The 15,604-nt window shown below is 35.4% G+C and overlaps 1 long non-coding RNA gene across 1 annotated transcript; it reads left to right on the top strand.

The window, feature by feature from the left end:
- The first annotated feature begins 1,662 nt into the window (after nucleotides 1–1,662).
- On the top strand, nucleotides 1,663–14,615 carry LOC126928082 (uncharacterized). The gene is made up of 4 exons (XR_007716263.1): nucleotides 1,663–2,258; nucleotides 4,573–4,753; nucleotides 6,672–6,821; nucleotides 14,014–14,615. It is a non-coding gene; the product is annotated as an uncharacterized LOC126928082 (long non-coding RNA).
- Nucleotides 14,616–15,604: the final 989 nt, after the last annotated feature.

The raw sequence follows: 15,604 nt of genomic DNA, 5'->3' as shown, positions 1-15,604 counted from the left end.
ATATTTGGAAATCCTATAATTTGTACACTTCTATTTGTGAATAAGATCGATGAAATTAAAGCGTAACTATGCTTTCAATAATGGCTTCGATGTATTGCTCACCATTATGGCGGATTAACGTCTCTAAGTGATCGACCTTAATCACTAAATGGCAGCCGCGATTCAGTGGTAGAGCCTTACACATGACGGACGTTGCAAGCGCTTCTAAGACGTCTATTGTGAAACGTTTCCAATAGCATCGGTTACGACGACGGTGAAATCCGAATAGAAATATATATCGCGTATCGCTTCAGCCTGACATGTCTTAAAATAGAATCACAATTTTTCGTTCTTTAAAAAAACAAAAAAAGTCTATAAAAATTATATGCAAATAAAATAGATAAATGGATAAATGGTTGTACAAATTTATAAAACAGATATTACAAATATACGTAAATAAATTATATATTTATAAATTGTTTGTTTAAATATCTGTTTGTTTAAATAAATAAAAGGGATATTTACGACTTACAATGAACGTAGTCGTATTTTTAGTTTTAAACAAAGCAAAAACGGATAACAACTTTTTAAAATGTAAAACTCAACGCAACAGTGGTTTTTTTTAATTAATCAATAACGTTCAAAGTTAATTAATTTAGAGTGGTTTGTACATTTTGTATGCTCGCCGTATTTTAACGTTTGATGTGTAACGTTTGATGTAGTACTTGATGCCCGAAAAATCGAAAAATAATTAAATTTGATCGTTTCGTCGAATTTACAAGTGTGTATATTCGTGTGAAATCCTATGTGCTTGTGTATGCTGATGTGAAAGGCGGTAATATATTTTTCTTTTTTCGATTATTGTTGTCAACTTTTGTGTGGAATAAATCAATTCCGTGAATAGAAGTGCAATCAATACAGCTTACTATGAGATGATAGCACAACAACAGTACATATCGCCATTGATGTCAGCTTCACAAAATTTCTCGAATATCGAGGTTGTCCATTTGGGTTAAGAATTTATTTCCAAAATGCCACAAGCACGAATATCTTATGGAAATCCACTGTATTTCCACTGTAATTTTTAATAATCAGATTCCATATTGTATGCTACGATTCGAGGAAAATCCGCAGCTAATTATTATCTTTGCTGCCTTTAAATACCATAAATAGTCGTCCGTAAATTTTAAAAGATTTTCTGTGCCATACTTATATTGTGTATTTTAGTCTTAAGGTGCGGGTCGTGTTCAATTAATTGAAAGTGATGAAACTGTAATGGGTCACGATAGTCAAATATTAAAAATGGTCTCGTTGGCTACATTTAAAATCTTTACGAGATATATATGCATAGTACGTTGCTACTAGCAACGGGTAGCGATGAGCAATAGAGAACAGTACCTTCCTTATCTCGTCGTGATTATGTACATACCAGTAATGCACAGTACTCGTACTGAATATCTTACAACATCTACATAGATTTTCAGATTTGTTTCGAATATTACCAGCATAACCATGATAGTAGAATTCTGTTACAGTATTAATTCTATAGTGCCGTTATGCATAATACAGCCCTAAAATGTTTCTACAAATATACGAATATTTTCGTCAGCTACTATATTCCAACCATGGCTTATTATGAAAGGAAATATATAACGAAATTACTTGTTTTTTTAGACTAAATTAGTTTAATTTGAATAATTTTAGTAATTGTGTAGGATCGAACAACAACTTATCATTAGCTTCACTCGAGACTTGATTGCACGTAGCAACGTAATTGCGTTGGAACTGAGGGTAGAAAACAATGTCAACCGTTAGACGCGTCTGTCTGGCGAATGTGTAACGCGTGAATAATAGATGGCGGCAATCACGTGAACCCTACTTATAGCTGTTTCGGTTTATATCGTAGCATTCAACCTAGGGTATAACGATAGGGATAATTAGAAGTTCAAAGGCCGGCTGATCAGCCTCATTTTGTTCCATTTTTTAATCAAGCGATGAATCGACAAATTGTACAGATTTCGATGGTTATCACAGTTCTCTGGGAATTTTAAAGCGCGGTTCGTCGAATTTAGTCGGATTGGCTACAGACTCTTTTACGAGCAGCTTGAAACTCGATCTAGTTTCGAGAAAATGAAAAATTCGTTTTATCTCTTTGTTTCCCTGTTCCTTCCTTCCTTCCTCTTTTCTTTGCTTTTTACATTGCGTTAAGACCGGCTAAATAATATTGATTGCCATGGACGTTGGCTGGTTTAAAATCACTGACATCGACGATAACAAAAGTAAGTTTGATGATTATTTATCTGAGCCGGTGTTATTCGACTTGAGCTCTGCACATTTGTTAATATTATTCTAGTAGGGATGAGATACTACAAATTTTAAATAACTTCGATTAAAATTATATTATAAAAATTATATTACATTAACGTTTAGAAGTCAATAAAGTGGAAAGAATTACGCGAGATAATGTAAATATAAATTATATTACAAGGAAACAATACGGCTAGGTAATTTGAAACATTCTGGCTAAAATTGCATTCTTTCAAAGTTAGGACGTACAGTATTTACAAAGTAGATTAAGTATCAAATGGGGTACTTAAGAAAATTTATGTTATCATTCTTTAGTAAACATTTTCAGGTAATAGCCTTCTGCAAAAGCTGCTTTACGTTACGTTAACGTATTCATTATTAATATTAATCATATTGTTCTTATCTCCTAGGGGCATAACAATCCATTTTTATATTGTGTTAAAGCTAAATTTCTATTAGATTGTCGCAAAATTTTCTTTCGTTTTATAAAGAAATGATAGATACACAACATTTTTTGTTTTATGTTATTTTATATTAAATTGGAGAAAGGTGGATCGCACATAATTCAATAAAATAATATAAAGCAAAAAATATCGTACATCTATCATTTCTTTATAAAACGAAAGAAACTTTTCGAACAACCTAATATTTCTCTCCAACGACACTTCTACGATGTTAAAATATTTGATAAAAATATTTGATAAAAATATTAAGAAATTCTAATATTGATTTAAACCTATCGATTTATTTACTTTTCGCTGCCAGAAATTGTTAATTATGATTTCCACTTAAAAGCGTATTTCGTATTATGAGGATAAATGATCAAATTCATCTCTAATATACACGTTAGAGAGTCATTTATAGCTGCAATCCTGTTTACCGCTCATATTCCTGGAACTCGATAATTCACTAGGCGATTGCTTTAACCGTGCAGAATACATCCATAAATAATTAATCGCTATTAATATTCCATCGACTTTTGAAAATCCCTGATGTGATCTATTTCACGTGATGAGAATACGTGTAAAGTGAGGTTATTGCTTGATTATCTTTAGTCGAATAAATCGAGTGATTCAAATTATAATGCGGAAGAAAGTCAAAACTATGTATATTATTTTTTTCAATTTTTATGTATCATTTTATGTATCATTTGACGGAAGGAAATTTGGTAAGTAAGGTTCACCTTTTTTAATGTCAATGATTTTGAGATATGTTATTAAGCTCCAAATTCTAAGCAATCTTCTATATATATAACATACGTATAATAGCCAAAGTTCAACTCCCAAGTATACGCAAAGCTTTTATTTTCAATTTATGCGATACCACTATGTTTCATGAATTTATTTGCTAACGGTATTGAAACAAATAACAAGCAGAGGACGAACTATCCGTGAACTGTTTTGCCAACGAGTACGCTTCCAATATTTTCTGTTTGAGAAAACACACTTGTTGCTGTTGCAACTCCAAATATTTTTACAGCCGACGCTTTTGCCATGAATCATCGGCTAACATATAAAATAAAGAAAAGCCATAGTTGATTGTAATGGAAATTTAGAAAACCTCAAACTCGATATAGAAGGGAAAAATAAAGGAAAGGAAGGGAGAGATAATTGGAAGCTTGGGGCCAGGTTTAATTCACTGAAACCGGGCTGCTTGTGTCATCACGAAACAGAATTGCCAGTACGTCATTTCTGTGCTCCCGTCCTCGTAAAAACGGTTTCACTCGTTAAGAAAAAACGAATAGGCGGTGAAGAGAGAAAAAAGCAGACAGAGAGCGCTTTTAAAAAGCTGACGAAGCGTGCGTTGCCACAACGAGACACACAGTGCTATTTGTCGTTTTAAATTGCGCCGCAACTTGTTTTTGAGATCTTTGCTAGAGACACGTGAAAACACGTTGGAAGTATATTTCTTGTTTTTGTGGAATTTAGCTGGAAAATGAAAAATAACGTAAAACATGTACTTACGACTTACAGAGTAATCGAATGTATACACTATAATAACCAGCGATTTAAGACTTTAAAAGATCGAAAGAAAAGAAAAGAAAAGAAGAAAGATAATATGTTGTGGCAGTCTAACTCGATCTAAGGAAATAGAGAGGGAGGGGGGGGGCAAAGCTTGTTAATCTGGAAAGAATACAAGCATCAATTTCAAGCACTTATAGGGAATCAAGCGGGCTTGTTAAGGTCGTAAGTTGGACAATTATCCCGTGTTAGGTTCAATCAGCTTAGTCTTACACAAAATTGATCTAATCATGTGAAAACAAATGTATTCTGATTTTTGTCGCAGATATTTCTGGTCTACGCATTCCAGTGCCCGCACTACTGACATTAAAACACCTGATTTTCCCATTTACTACAGCGACAAATTTCTTGATCCTTCACAATCATGAAGGACTTGTCTGCGACAATACCTGCAATGATCATCTGTGTGCAGGCTATTTTCATCACTATCTTCCCGTTAGGGGCTGGTAAGTTGATACTGATTAATTATACCATCGAAATTCTATATAATGGCTACAAAAAATATTTGCATCATTACCCTCATTTCCTAACGAAGCGCGTTTTTTTACCAAGTTTTATATTTCATTTCATAGTATCAAATCCCTGTGGTTACACGAAAGTATTAAATGATAGGAAACTTGATATACACGAATTTAATTAATTAATAAGTTAGTCGATATACAGCCATTATTATTTCATGTGAAATATTATAACGTCAAAAACTTAACGTTCTTGTACGTACAGTATTAATCACAAATTGTAAGAATGTTTACTGATAAGCAAAATAGATAATATGGAAAACGCAGACCTATGGAAAGAGAATTCCTGACATTAGACAGGAATACGGGATTGCACGAAATATTTTATGGTATGTCTAACATGGAGAATATATGCGGCGAAGTACGAAAAATTCATCCTGAGATATGTATACGACCTACGCGGTACGGGACGTGTTATAAATGGTTTCCGCCACTCAGCCGTATTTGAATTTGTGAACACGATCGAACAAATGACGCGACAATTATTAATTGCCGTCTCTGCCTTAGTAACGATTCGCGTTGGAACGAGGTCGAATCGTTCCGATTCCACGCGCGATTAACAAATAATTACAGTGGACATCAATTACTTGGATGACCTTCGTCATTTCAGCTTAAAACGATTAATTTGATCAAACCAACCAATTATTTCAGTTAATACAATCTGCACTTTAAATTCGCACGTCTTGTGTATACACACCGGGCCAGAGAAAAGTTTTCATTCGTTCGAGTAGAACCTTCGTAGTCCTTGAGGACGCGTGTCGCTTCTCGTGCACCTAAAGTTTCGCTCAAATTAACCGATTTATTTGAATTCGAGCGAGTGAAAACCTCTTTGTCACCGTGAGTTTGTTACTTAATTGATACTTTTAGATGCCCTTTGCTTTCAATCTCTTACATCCATTCTTAATTAGTCAAGTCGTTTGACTTTTGACAAGTATTTTGAAACCATTTTACTAACACGAACCTACTTTTTTACTTGAGATTATCCGCTATTTTTATTCAAATGTATATGTACGTATATACACTTTTGAATTTTAAACGAACCTTCTATTATACCTATATCCTTTAAGTGCCGTTTCAAGTTTCAAGAGACTTTAACTCGGATAGCTCGACTTGGAGTTCTAACGTATACTGTGAAGCACACTTGCGAAGTAAAACAGCAAACACGATATAAAAACTTTTCCCCATGTAAGAAATCGAATAAATCTATTTCAACGGTGCTTTAATCTCATCGATGAAGCATCGATGCAACGAAGAAGCATCGTGATAGCCGCAATGCGGATCCGTTGAACAAAAAATTTCCTGGTACGGTCGTTTTCGTAATGTTATTAACCGTTTTTAGTGTCGGATGTTTCAAGACTCCGTATCGGTTTGTGCTATGCAGCGCGATAGCGCTTCGTTTATTTATTTGCCAGGAGTACCGATCGACGCGATCGCGCTGCCCTTTTTCATCCTGTTTTTTTCATCGAAATATACCGTTCGACGTGCTCGCGCTTCATTTCATCGGTTATACTGGAAGCGTTACAACAAACGTTTGCGTGATAACATTCTAATAATGCAGGATTTGGTTTTCCGATTCAAGAGGTAATTTTTTATATTGGTTTTTTTTTTTTTTTTATTTGGTTTATGATTATTTGAAAAACAAGTAATTACGAGAGGAAACTCTGATATGACTCGCGACGAGCACGCTTGAGCGCGTTGCGAATTAATGATCGTGACCATACATCGTGGCACAATTTACCACGGTACGCGAATAGAGCGATCACGCTGCGTGGCGTTAAAACGGTTAGCGTAACTGCGCGTACGATTGTCGAGTGGCAAAGATATTGACGCTGGTAATCGTTTTCAGTGGCTTTAGGAGAAGATTGTACTGATTTCGAAGGAAAAGCTGTCTCGCATGGAATGACGTATGTGCCCGGGACCATCGGTTTGCAACCTCTGCGTCTGCTATCATATGGAGCCAAAATGGTGCCAGGCTATGTTCTGTTCACCTCCTTTTGTAAGTATATGCTCATTCTAAGAGCAACCAGCTTAACACAACCATGAGAAACTAAAGTACACCGTTAACGCTTGCATGCTGGTCGTTTAAAACACATGCTGCGCGAATAGGGTACACAGCGATTCATTTAACTCGCCTTGAATTAGTTTTAGAAAGACAAACATGGACAGGGATAATTTTTGTCACGAGCCGTTTAATTTATTCGTTCATTAGAACGAATTAATTTACACCTGCTGAGATCGCGATTGATGTGACAAATTCGAAATCTTGTTCCATATAAATATTTTTTAAACAAGCACGTCGTAAGCTTTGTATATTTTTTAATCGCAACGAAACTGTTCAGAGAAATGCTGAAATTATTAATTAGAAAAGGAGATTTCTACGCATCGTTGTAAAAGTGTCAGGGAAAATATTCGTGAAACAGTTACGTTGTTACAAGTTCTACAAGAAGAAATATTGAAAATCAGGTTCCACTTATTCCGTTGCACGTGTAAAGGTATCTTGCGTTCGCGCAAAAAATCTCTGAAGGATACATGCTTTATAATAATTGGAGTGTCGAAGTTGTTACGCGGATCGGCCGTACACGTACCTTTTAATGAAACTAGGTTACCTCATTCGTTATTCGTTCCTAAATTTTCAGCTTCACGATTTTTACGCAATAAAATTTTATACACCAGTTCGGTTTATAAATGATCAATTCAAATTTAACAGAATTAAAGTTGAAATAATCATTTGTACTTCATTAAAAGGTTCTTTCAGCATCTCGTTTTAATATTTTTATTGGTAATATTTTGTTAATCGTTATATTTAAATGGAGGTTTTTCAAAGGAGAGACATTTTAAGGTAGGAAATGGACATACATTTATAATAAGAATTCAGAAGAAAGAATATTTCATACAGAAAGAATTATTCCGTATGTATAAATATAACTACGCTATGAATTTTATATGTATCGGATATTCCTTCTGGTTAATGTATCTGATGTTTTTTCACGCGAGGTAGCGTATATTTGCATCTATATGTCTCTTCGTTTCTCAGTAGTAAAACTTAGCATTCATGCGGCTGATAAGTAGTTACGCATTGACAACGAGAAACATAAAATGAGTAAGAAGCATGAGACATTCTATAAGAAAAATAAAGTTGTTTTTATCTTTCATTGCATATTCGTCAGAATATGTGTTAATAAATATTTAATTTAAGATTTCAGTTGAAATAAATACATAGGATTAGACATTTATTTATATATGTATCTATGAACGCATTGACATAAAATTTTGATAACGACTAAAATTATATATCTGATATTAAATTAATTTAATGAGAATAAAAAACTAACTTTTTTAAACAAGATTTTGTATAAAGTTATATTTATTAGGAAAAGTTCGTTCATCCCTTTATAATATCATAGGATTAGACTCATAGCTGTGTAAATCATTTCATGGAATAGTATATGAGTGCCTGTGTGTTCTAAGTTTTTATCATAAAAATGCTAAATGTACTAGGAGATGTTTTTAAAAATTCATAAAATTTTTCTTCATCAAACATATCAATCGTTATATTGAATAGTTAATATCTTTTATTTGTTTCGAGCTGCACATTGATTGAGACATTCGTGTTGGTTATAATTGCGAATTTAACGCAGTTAAACGAAGTTGTTTGAATCCCTTGCGAGCATGTAAATATATCGTCGAATTAATAGGTCAATTACTTGAGGTTGGAATTGAATGAAAGGGAAAGGTGGAGGAGAAGTCTTGCGTTTGAATGCGGGACACTTTTAAAGCCCACAGTTCGCTGAAATTGCCAGAGAATTCAATTAAATGGCGAATTAAACCATTGAACTGAATCTGTTTCCAATCGCGAGCTTAGAAGTTCTATCCTTTGAATTTTTATATCAGTCAACTTTCTTTTTGTACGTACGGTAACGAATATAAATTCATGAATTAATGAAGTATGTAATTGGATGAAAGTTCTTCTTCCTGGATTCAGTTTAGACTAAGAAAAATTATATTAATAACGAAATTATCAACTTAAAATTGATAGAGTGTATAGCTTCTTTTTTTTTTTTTTTTTATTTTTTTTGCGTGAGGAGGGGGAAAATGCTGTTACGCATACCCAGTGATGCGGATCACTGGGTTATGTGGGACTCGGGCGGATGTTGTTGCCATACCCACTAAAAACCCCTCCTCCTTTTTCCTTTGCTTTGAGGACAGACAACCCCGGGTAAAACCTGTCGGCAGTCATCAGGTTGTCCTTTCATGCCCCGTTGTATCTTCTTCTTCGGGCAGGTTATTCTGTATATTCTGTATTGCTCTCGTCATCTTCTCAGCTAGTTCGGAATACTGGGCTGATCTCCTTCTGTGGTTCTTTGTTGTCTTGTATCTCTGCCTTCACTGCTCCGAGTAGTTGTTGTTGCTCTCGTTCTCCTCCTTGCCTCCTTCAAGGCCTTCGTTGTCACCCTCCTGTGAGACATGACGTCTTGCGAAATTGCCTGAATTTATCCCAGCTCTCGTTCTTGGCGGTCACCGTGGCGATCAGATTGTCCCACGTCTATCTTCTCGCCAAGAGCGTTCTCCAGCTCAATCCTTCTGTCCGTTCACTTCGGGCACGTGAAGAGGGCGTGCTCTGCATCGTCGTTAGGGTCTCCACAGTCGAGACAGTTGCTGTCGCTGCTCTTGCCAATCCTCTTTCTATAGACACCAAAACTCCTGTAGAGGTGGCCGTGTGTGCGTTATATATTTTATTGGACGGTGCGTGATAGTTGTAGTAGTTGGGCCTGGTCCGCTGTAGATGTCGCTGCCGTCGTCCGACACTAGTTAGTGTCGAGTGGTGGTATTTGGCTTGTCGAGTGCCGCCACACTCCCATGCCCGGTTAACAGCTGCATGGTGTGATGATCGATGTCCATCTTCTTTTTGGTAAATAGCAGCGCACTCGGTATTAATTTCCTTGCGCCTCCAGTTCCTCCTTCAGCTCGTTGCCGTCATCCGCGCCGATCCTGGTCTTATGGATCTTGTTCCTCTCGTAAGTCTCTCCGAGCATCTTTATCTTTATGTAGATCGGGAGATTCCCGGTCAACGTGCAAAGTGCCGCGTGGGGAGACGGTACGCTATGCCGTCGTTGTTATGCACAGGGCCGTTCGTTGTGCCCGTTTCAGCTTCTTCCTGTTCTTATCGGTATTCGCTAAGCTAATTCTTCTTTCTGAAACCCATACTGCCTCCGATGGAACGGGTCCGTTCCGATGCATCTCTCGATGATCTTCTTAAAGCATTTTTCCCAGATCTTGCTCATGGCTGGGAGTATGCTTATCGGCCGGTACGCGATCCTTTCCCGGCTTCCTTAGCAGTATTACTCTGGCCGTCTTCAGCAGTCTGGTTCCAGCTTGCTTCCAGCTCCTGCTTCCAGCAGTCCAGGAGTCTTCCATCGACTCCTGCAGCCTTCTTGGTGTTCATTCTTCCGGCGGCATCGACGACATCGCCTTCGCCGATGACGACGCTGAAGCTGATGCCTTCTTCTTCTTCGGTCTCTGCCTCTTCGCGGCCCTCGTAATGGGAGGGTCCGTGTCCCATGGTGAATAGCCTCTGTAGGACTGCTTCCACCATGTCGATCGGCATGTCGTTGCTTGATTTCTTGCTTTTGCTTCTCTTCATGACTGTGCGATAGGGTTTGCCTTCTTGCTTTTCTGTATGGATGGAAACGCGTTCGAAAAGTAGAACGGAGTAATTAGCGATGCACGATCCCAGGCTGTTGAATATTTTTCCATCGGGAGAAGTCAGGGTCGGGCGATACAAGATTTATATGCTCGTTCTGCCAGTTATTTTCAACGTCTGTTACGCGATAGAAAATGAACATAAATGAATAATAAATGTATTACAGCCATAAAGATTGCTTGATGTACGCCACCGTTTTTCCCCCTATTTCTCCGATACAATTTTCCTTTTTTTTTTTCTTTGCGAAACATTTTACTAATCGCGAGAAATTGTATTGCCGCCTGGTACGTATTTCGAATTATCCTCAATTATTCTCGGTTGTTTCCGTTTCCTTTGGATTTACATATGTACTCGTTTGATGTACGTGCAGAGTGAGATAATAACTATTAACAGCTATAAAATAAGAAGCGAAAATACGTTGAAACTCGACTTCTAGATTCGCGAGACTTTGCAGAGCTTCGAAACTCTCGTGTTTCAAACCTAATAAAAGTTGTAGAGGGAGAATTACATTGCGAGATCTGTTAAGGAAAATCGTATCGTTGTAATAGGATTATTTCAGCGAGGGAAATTCCGTGTTGCGTGTAACGCGTTGCAAAGCCATGAGCTTTCTTTCGGGTTAATATACATAATCGCCTTATCGAACTTTCCATCTCACACGTGAATTTTGCATTTCAATCTTCTTACTTGCAGTCCAGTCCAGTCCAGTTTAGTGTGACTAAGCTAAATGTTTTATAGAGAGACGTACAACTGTATGAAGGGGAGATCAATAAATTAGGTTATCTTTAAATCACTGACAATTATTTCATCGACACGATTTCACCGGCAGCGAATTCACCGGCAATGTCTATCAAAGTTTATTTACCGATACACCGAGTGAAATCACCACAATCATTTCACCAATATTCTCCTTTGGTCGATAATTATCATGCTTGCCACTACATGTTATCGTTGATTATATGTCTTTATTTACACATTCGTTTACGCGCATAACGAGATAAACGAAGAAACGAAAATTAAATTACTAATTAACACGAGTTATATATCTACCTACATGAAAGCTTCTAAATATCAATTATAATTCATGAAAGCACACAAGCTATTTTGCTATACACAAATAGAATTATAAGGAAATGTTACGTGCTAATGATTTAACGAAATCTATTCCTCTGTACATTTGACATTTCTGTATTATTACTTGTGTACTTTCTGCTCTTGTTTACGTCATCGGAAGTAAAAATACGTTAAGCGAATCAGCTGATCTATTTGAGCGATTCAATGGCTCGGTCTTCTCTTATGCGACTACCAAGTAGAAGATAAGTTCTTCTAGATAAGTTATATAACATTTTATAACATCCAAATTAACTATTTTTTTTCTTTTTCTCTTTCTTTTTCTTTTTCTTTCTCTTTTTCTTTTTTTTTCCTTTTTCTATTTCTTTTTTTTTCTTTCTCTTTCTCTTTTTTTCCCCCTTTCTCTTTTTCTTTTTTTTTTTTTTACCTGGGGGAAATCCGCTCGGACACGAAGCCACTTCTTAAGTGGCGTGGTAGTGAACATCCAAATTAACTGGGGCACTAATTAGCTGAAGCTTCTAGTCAAACCAGGTATCAGTCTTTGTACGCAAAGGCATTCATTACAATCGTTTAAAGTTTGAAGAAACACCGTTACAAATTCGTGATATAAGAGAAAGCGATTCAAAACTCGGATTCATTTGTTGGAACGACGCCGTGGGCAAAAGTACACAATGGAAAACTTTCTTCCAAGACCAATTGATAGCGCTGACGTAATTAAAATGTGACGATATTGCCAGCGACGTTTCTCCAAATAGACGACTAACTTATTTACGAATTGCCGTAACACGATTGCCGCTGGTAATACGGTTAGTAATCAGTTTATTGAATTTTCGCTTGACGTGACATCGTCGAGTTCCTAGAGAGATTCTTCTCCCTTGTAAAACTATGTTTCTGCAACGACTGTATTTGTTGAATTGCCGTTCGTGAACAAGTCCTTCTCTTTATTACGTGTAATAGATTCTTCTTTTTAAGTTTTAATTTACATTGGTAATTTTCTATAATTTATTACTCGAATATGGTAATTTTTTCTTAAAAAGTTTGCTTTTTCTACAATTATTTTACTACAAAACCCATCAAAAACATGATGTATGTATGTATATATACTCTCAAATATTATCGGTTTATTCTCAAGCTATAGTTCAATTTCGGAAATTGCCAATTAAAATCATAAAAAAAAAAAAAAAAAAAAGCACACACAGAAAGTTCGTTAAAATATGCGATTTTCCAATCAAGATATAGTATTTATTCGAGTAATATAGATTACAGTAGCGATGGTGACGACAACGATGAATGGACTGATTCTTCGTGCGAAAATAGATTGGAAGCGCAGAACGATGCATTGTTTCAGGGAATATCGATTTTCAAGCATGGTTTTAAAGTACGTGTGCGCGTGACTAGATTTGTTAATTAATGCCGCTCCCAGATTTTCAATATATAAATGTGACACCTACATATCTTTAAGCTTAAAACAATTGGACTAACAATTTCGTTAAATTTAAATCAATATTTATCTTTTTAAACGCAACAATATTTTTAATGACAACTTCACGTGTAAATCGAGTGCATACATATTCGATCGTTCTTGAAAACCTGATTCTCTGCGAAGAGAAAAAATCCTTGAATAAAGATTTGATCTACGTTTTATATGCTACGTTTTACATCCACCTCTTTTCAGATATACCTCTCTATTTAAAATCATAGATCGTCACACTCTATAGGTATTTCCTTGAAAAGGTTAAAGTCGTTCTGTATAAAACCCAATTCAAAGGGGAAGGAAATTCTGCGAAAAATTCTTTCAGATTTGCCTATGTTTGAGCTCGAATCAAAGCAATCCTGTAGAATAGGATAGGATGATTCTGTATTATTCCTTGTGTACTTTCTGTTCCTGTTATTTACAATAGGATGATTATGCGTTTAACTTCTCATAGAATCTCTCTGATTCCGTATGATATCATCAATGTTTTTGAAATATGTTATTGGTGTCGTAACGTCAACCGTTTTCAGTGCAAATTCAATTTTGAATCGCAATTTCCATGTTTGCGTGGCAAAAGCGTAAAATCGATAACGCACGCAAACATGTCTTCTTTGCTAATGGCGTACTATAAATATAAATATTTGAATAAATATTGCGAATTTCATATTGCTAAAAGATTTATACTATTTGTTCGTAAATAATCGTCGGATCTATATTTAAGTTGAAACTGCTGATGAAATTTTGTTTCATAGCACAAATTATTCTTCCCGAAATGTACGTTTAGTGTTATAATATATTTGACCAATGGTTCTCAAATACTAGTTTTGCAAAAGCAATGGTTGAATTGGAGCAATTCTTTTTTCTTTCATTCTTTGAATGACCTGGATTTTCGAGTAGTCTAGTGACGATTGATCCGTACAATTAATCGATTTCTTTTTATTACAGAGCTGCAAGAAATTCCGCATTGGACGCCGCTGTTGCGAGTTCCAATGCCTGGATGAGGTTGACAATGGGTATTGGTCGGGATCTGATGTGGTCATTGTCAATGGTTCAGCTAGACTTGAAAAACATAGTGTATTGTGGATGCTGGGCTTAGTGATAGTAATTGTAATATTTTAATTTCTCAATAAAAATTCCGATGGCGCCGTTGACAAAATTCGTACCTTATAAACATCGACGATTAGCTTCAGCCATCGGGAAAAGAAGTAGTGTATGTATGTAGTGTGTTAACGAAGTAGTAAAAAGTAGTGTAAAAGAAGTAGTGTATGTATGTAGTGTGTTAACGAAGAATCATTTGTAACTGAATAATTATACCTCGAGAAGATTATACCTGAGTAATTATATTTATTCTTATTTTCTTCCCCTTTATTTCATTTGAATAGATTTTTGTATTCAAAGAGCGAGGTATGGTTATATCAGACGGGTTAATTTGTTTTTACATATGTCAAAAGAATGAAAGGAGATGACGATGAATCGGTGACAGGTAGAAAATTGTAATCTGTTGTATTTCCATGGTACTGTAGTTGATTATATTTTGTTCAATATTATTCATATTCTATCATGTAATTTTGGAATATATATACATATACATATATGAAAATATAGTGGTATACTTATCCCCTAATCTTTATGATTTCTATGAAACTTTTATGATTTATTGTCACTTGTATGAAGTATGGAAATATAAAAAATTGATAAAATTATTAATAATATTTACAAAGAAAAAGTGAGCTGTTGGATATACAGGGTGGTTGGTAACTGGTAAAAAAAAGAAGTCGAAAATATACAAATTTTTCATTTGTTTTCGAGAAAATCGACTTTGAATTTTCGCTCGGTACGCGTGCACTTTATCACGTTTCGTTATAACGGATTTTATTGTAGATTATTTGTTTCGATTGACGTTATGTTGATAAACCCTTCCAATATGTTGCACGCGTTGCACGCGTTGCACGCATACCGATCAAAAATTCAAAGTCGATTTTCTCGAAAATAAAGTCTCGAACGAAAAATTTTTATTCTATATTTTCGACTTCTTTTTTCGAGTAGAATCACCAATTTTCCGCTTGTACTATCAATTACCAACCAGCCTGTATGACAAAATTCTATTTTAGACACGAAACTCGCCACGAGTGGCTATTTTCTTTACGAAATTAAACGAATTTAATAAATGAAATGGCAAGGAAGGAACTACAAGTGACCGTCAAACTATTTTTATGCTTGAAAAGTAATTCGCAAAGTAATATAAAATAATACTACTGATTTGTGTCTCTTTTAGAATTTTTTCTTAATCTCTTGTTTTTTCCCTTCAAATTTATTATTTATTATTTATTCGGTGTCACGAAAACCGATTAAATATTAAATATCTTAAATATAGATTGAAATGAAAGCTTGTCATTTCTCGTTCAGTTGTCACTTCAAAGTTGTTAGTTCAAAGGTTCTCGTACATCATAAAGCAAGGGATCAAATCTTTAACTTATTAGAAATTAAATCTTTTATTGTAATTGCGAAAATTATGAAAGTACCAAGCGAAACAAGT

Source organism: Bombus affinis, unplaced genomic scaffold (genome assembly GCF_024516045.1).
Source record: "Bombus affinis isolate iyBomAffi1 unplaced genomic scaffold, iyBomAffi1.2 ctg00000521.1, whole genome shotgun sequence".
Lineage (NCBI taxonomy): Eukaryota > Metazoa > Arthropoda > Insecta > Hymenoptera > Apidae > Bombus > Bombus affinis.
This window is presented reverse-complemented; position numbering and strand designations above follow the sequence as displayed.